Raw genomic sequence first — 6000 nt, forward strand, 5'->3', positions numbered from 1 at the left:
TCCAACGAGAAGTAGAAGAAGTCTAATCCTAAGACACAACAAGATAGAGCACAATCTTCCTCTCCACAAAAAAAGGATTCTACTTCCTCACTAAGGGAAAATCACATAAGGAGAGGCTTTCTTGTTCATATTGCAAGAAAAGTGGTCATGATGAGCATTGTTACCACACTAATAAAATTGATGAGTTGATCAACATACTCAAGAAGAACAACACTAATTTTCCATTCACTTACAAGAAGAAGGATTCATCTCCCTCCCCTTCCTCACAGTCAAAAGGAAAGGGACAAGCTCTTTGTGCTACTATAAGTCATGATTGAAGGAGATGGCTTCTAGATTCAGGAGCTTCTCATCATTTGGCATCTTTGCAGTCTATGTTCTCTTCATTTGAGCCTTATAACATGCCACCGATTTTCATGGGCAATCATACCTATATGAATGTAATTGGGAAAGGATCTATTGCCATTTGGGATAACTCCTTGAATGATGTGTTGTGTGTACCTCATTTGACAAACAATCTTCTTTCCATCTATCAGATCACTCACGGGGCAACAAGGAAAACTGTGGAGATCACACCTGATTCAATTATCATTAGAGACTTGGAGACTAGAGCTATCATTGCTACATGGGTGGTGGATCTTGCATCTCAGTTGTATTCCTTTGCAGATTTTATTCCTATTGATGAGGATGATTCTTCATATGTTGATTAAATTCTTGTGTTGATTCAAATATTGAGGTGAATTTTGGGTACTTGAACTTGGGTATTCTCACATGCGAACCCATTCTTGAGCCTTGTGTTTCATCTCCTTCTATTGATATCACATCACTTATTGCACCTGATGATGTAAATATTGCAACAATTTTGCCTTCTTGTGATTCAGTGCAACATGATATACCATGTCTTCCAGCTTAAGTTCCATGGGATGACTACTTGACAGACATTGCAGGTTTGTTTGTGGAGTCCTACATTATAGATTTGGGAGACATCATTGATGACATTCATCTTCTCTTTGATGAATATGATCCTTCTTCGATTGTTGCGAGGGAACACTATGACCGTCTTGTTCATTCTCTACATGATCATTCTTTCGGGGTTGGTCACATGATTGTGGATTTTTATGTACAACACTTGGAGGAGGTATCTTTATTCTTAGAGGAGACATGTGAGTCTTTGGATCTTGTTCTACATTCTTCTCCACTAGATCTTGTATCACCTTTTTCAACACTGTGGATCAGTACACCTAATTTGGAGGGGATACCTTTTAGCATCGACATGGAGACACGAGTAGTTTTTTCAGAGATTCCATTTATGTTGAGTTTTTTTTCCTACATCTTCCCTTCATGATTGGGGAGACTTCATGGATACACCTTTGGTTTTGTTTCTTCCTAAGGGGAGGGACGTTGTTCGACGATCGTGGAGCAGTTTCTTCATTCGATTTTGACCTTCTACCATTGGTGCAGATTCTACATTGAGGGGGGGCTACTTGGTCTCTCTTCTTCTCTCTTATGGGGGGGACTTTTTCCTCACATGGGGTTTTTTCCTTCTCATACTTCTTCTTTGAGAGTTCTTTTGTATAGTTTTCATCTCTCTTTTGGGGGGGGGGGGAGTTATTTTCCATTGGGTTTTTCTCTCTTTCTCTATTTGTGAGAGATTGCATTGGTTTGTGTGCATTTGCATTTGTACATGAGTACCTAAAATAACCTCGTAGCTAGGACCCATCTTGCATTGTTGACTTAAGTCTACATTCTCCTAAGTTTCACTTGAGGGGGGGTGTTGGTATAAATTATGTCTCATAATTACACCTTACTTAAGTTGACTTAGGGTAATGCATTTCATAATAGTTTGGATATGAGACACTTAGGAAAGTGTGCACACATGGATGATGTAAGTAGGATAAATTCCACCTTTTGTGGTCTTATCTTGTTGTACATTCCACCTTCAGTGGGTGATCCACCTCTTGTGGAATATTATATTATTTTTCCTACCTACTCCTACCTACCCTTGTTTCTCATTGAGCCACATGTCATGATTATGTACTCACATATCCATATGGCCTTGCCTTTATAAGCAGGGTCATCTACATTGTATGTAATTTTGATGATCCTGTTGATCAGTATTTTGCATCTTGATTAGAATACAGTTTATTCTCATCAAATCTATTTGTCTCTCTTTTGTGATATTCAATGTGCTCTTGATCTTGGGTATTTTCAATAAATTCTTACTATTCTCAATTCTGAGATCTTGGTCCTGTTTTTCTTAATGATACTTATATTTCCAAATTTCTGAATTTACATTTATTTTTGTTTACACTCTATAAGTTTGTCTCTAAGGCTAGAAATTGCATGGAGAGTCTACACCCATAGTCTCCTGTTTTTATTTATATGCAATTGTCCCCTATTTTTTCATTCATCATACATGCTTATTATAATAATTTCTAAAGTCATAGATGACAAAAAGAAATACAAGAAATTATGACAAATTGTAGATAATGCAAATACAACTGCCATAGAAGAGTGAAAGATTTCGATATCTTGAGTGTTTTGAAGACGAATTCTCTATGTTTGGGTTGTTTAGGAGAGGAGATTGTTAGACAATTTGTAGATTTATCAAATTTAATAGAACTTTCTTATAGTATGACATAAAAAATACTTTTATCCCCCAAAAAATAGTGACGTAATTTGTTTAAATCAATATTACTTTTCTATTTGTTTGAATATTTCTTCAATCTCTTATGTACATCAATTAATGTATTGTTCATTTTTGTATTCAAATAGATGGCATGCATAAATAATCTTTCTCATAATTGTATAGGGATCATAATTATAGTTAGATGATAAATTACATTGAGGGCAACTTCCTCACAAAGCAGGTTACAGTAACCTGTTCTTATTTCTACTTGAACATTTAGCTAGAAGGTTTCTTCAAAATATATATTAGTTTGGAGGGATTTCCATCTTTATAAGATTAAGAAAACATAGGTGTTTTGGTGAAGTTATGGCTAATAGTTGAAGTGATCTCATTCAGGTGGAAGCATTTAAGTAGGTTTCAGAATATGTTTCCCAATTGAGAAGGATAGGCAAAGGACATGGTATGCCTAGGATAAACCCATTTTCTTATTTTGGTAAAAAATTAGTACAATGAATGGGATTTGATAAATTTGAAGTTTAATTTACACTGGGATTGCATTTGAAAATTGAACTCAACTTTTTTGATGCAGCTATATGACATTTTGATCAAGTGCTTCTGCATGGCGACAATGTTGTCCATACAGAAGGAGTTGCAGTTGCTTGATATGTTTGTTCATATATCTCTTACATTTATAGAAAGTTGACCTCGATCCATGAATTCACATCTTTGAATTAACATAATTACTTTTGTATTTTACCCTTACATTTATCATCTTAGTTAGAAAGAACTATTTTCACCTTCGTGATTATAAGTAATACTACCTCAATTTCATATGCGCATCGATTTGTTATTATATTCAAATATTGGTTTTGTATTACATTTTGTTTGAAGATGAATTCTGATGATGTGTTGTAGATAACATCTAGAGTGAACTCGACGACAATTTTGAATTTACTGTAATATTGCAATCATATTACTGAACCATTTTGAATCGGTTTAGTTGTTGTACACTTGTATCTATAATTCATGGAATGGATTATAGATACGACTAGAATCTTGAAGTAGGTCACTTGCCATGGTTTCATTAGAGTCCTTAGAGTTATAATTCAATTAAGGTTTAGAATTCACTCAAGTTCAAATTATAAGTTGCATTAGTTCACATTCAATTTTTTTCCACAATTCAAGATCAACTCAATTGTATTTTAATTAATTACTCCTAATAAAGACAATGTTTGTTTCTTCTAACTTTTGCTTACCCACTAATAAATTACCCAAAGCATATCTTGTTATCGGCGTAACCATTACACCTCGTTGGGGTGCAAGTGTTAGTTTTATTTTATTTTGATCATAATACACTGATTTTACTTCTATACAATTTTTTTTATTTTACTTTTGAAAAATCATTTTCAGTAGTTTCATAATTACTTTGTTTTTTTTCCTTTGAACATTATAATCAATTTATTATATATCTATAAATTGAGTTTACCAATATGTGAAGAGAAAAATACTTAAATAATAAAATTTATCTAGGATAATTAAATAAATGCATTCAATTAAGCAAACAATTAACCTTGATAAATGAATTGAGATTGAAAATTGAAACTATTAGAATTAATTGAAGAATTGAAATAAATTAAATATGGTATTTAACTTGAAATATGATAATGAAGTGTTGCACGATAAATGCTAGAAACTAATTAACCAATACTCTAGAATTTTTTGATTTCCTCAAAAGAAGATCTCAAATTCTATTAAATGACTTTTTATTTTGGATCACCTATATAAGTTGAGAATTAATATCTATGTGCAAATTTAAACATATATGTAGATCTAATCTAAAACTCACATATCTGATCTACTAGAATGTAGATTGTTAGGATTTGTTCACCTTGTTTTTAATGTTTGAATGTTCTTATGTAAATTGACTAGATTTGTTCACTTTAATTTTGATGTTTGAATGCATATAAGAAAAACATTATTGAAAAACACATTTAGAAAATCTAATTGATTGCCAAGGTCAAGTTCTCTCAAATTAGACTCCTGACAAAAACAATTATCCAGCCATTAGGATGCACCATGGCATCGATGACTTGATGTTACACTGAAGTTTTGACTTCTTATTGATGAGGATCACTTACAACCTATTCACTATACCATCATCTTAAATGAATTTAACAGCAATGCTCATCGATGAGAAGTCAAAACTTTAATCACGTAACATCCAGACATCGATATCATAATGCATCTTAATAACTAGATAACCATTTCTGATCATGACAAACTATAACTTTAACACAAACACTCTTATATTCATAGCCATCAACCATAGAAATAGTTTCACTTATGAAAGTATATTCTTGTCTTTAGCATAAAAAAATAGTTTCTTGTAGAGTAAGGGAGGCAGAGATGAGTAGCCATGGCCATGACATAGATCTCTTGGTGCTCCACTTTGGCGAGGGAATCGCTGCATTACAGAGATTCAAAAGCGAAAAATTAAGAACGTTTAAATTCTAAGAAGATTACAACAAAGAAAATGATATACTAGCGCCTGCAAGTTAATAAATATTTTAATTATTTTTAACAAATTTTAATGTGTAGCGCCTGTAGCTCAGCGGATAGAGCGTCTGTTTCCTAAGCAGAAAGTCGTAGGTTCGATCCCTACCTGGCGCGAAACATTTTTACTGAAGTAAAAAGAACTTTTTAACTTTTTCCGGTGATCATCGTTCGTTAGGAGATTTTTTTTTTACTTTTTCCTGTGATCATCGTTTGTTAGGAGAGTTTTGTTTTAACTTTTTCCTGTGGTCATCGTTCGTTACGATAAATTTTTCTTAGTCAACTTTAATTTTATGAAAAATTATATAAAATGTATGTCGTTTATTAAACGTATCGTTTATAAGATCATTTAAATAATCTTTATTACGAAATGATTAAAAATATTGAAATTACATATTTGTCATATCTAAAATTTCTTAGAACTAAATTACATTATGTCTAAAATTTTGAATTTGGTATCATTGTTGAGCTTGAAACATAAAAAAACGAATTTGGTGCCATTACGGATCTCAATATGAAAATTTGAATTTGGTATCATCATTGATCCCAACATGAATGCTTTGGAGGGGCTCAAAATTCTTAAGGGCTATGGTGAAGAGGAAGATGAAGATGAAGATGAAGAACTAGCTGACAAAGGAGTGACTACTAAGAGAAAACATTTAGTCAAGATCAACGGTAACTTCATGCAAAGGTCTATCATTGGAGTGGTTACAGTGGGGAGGGAAATTGATAGGAAGAGGAAGAAAAGGGAGCCAAAGAACATAGGCAAAGACAAGGCTAAGGGAAAGAACATTGTTGCTTCATTTGCATGGGAGAATGCA

The 6000-nt window shown here is 33.0% G+C and overlaps 1 non-coding gene and 1 pseudogene across 1 annotated transcript; both read left to right on the forward strand.

Moving 5' to 3' along the window:
- Positions 1 to 3289, forward strand: part of LOC131050152 (ferritin-3, chloroplastic-like) — a 67197-nt pseudogene extending 63908 nt beyond the window's left edge.
- A 1934-nt stretch (positions 3290 to 5223) lies between these two features.
- Positions 5224 to 5296, forward strand: TRNAR-CCU (transfer RNA arginine (anticodon CCU)). The gene has a single exon. It is a non-coding gene; the product is annotated as a tRNA-Arg (tRNA).
- The last annotated feature ends 704 nt before the right edge of the window (positions 5297 to 6000 follow it).

The sequence above is a fragment of the Cryptomeria japonica genome, chromosome 3 (assembly GCF_030272615.1).
Source record: "Cryptomeria japonica chromosome 3, Sugi_1.0, whole genome shotgun sequence".
NCBI lineage: Eukaryota > Viridiplantae > Streptophyta > Pinopsida > Cupressales > Cupressaceae > Cryptomeria > Cryptomeria japonica.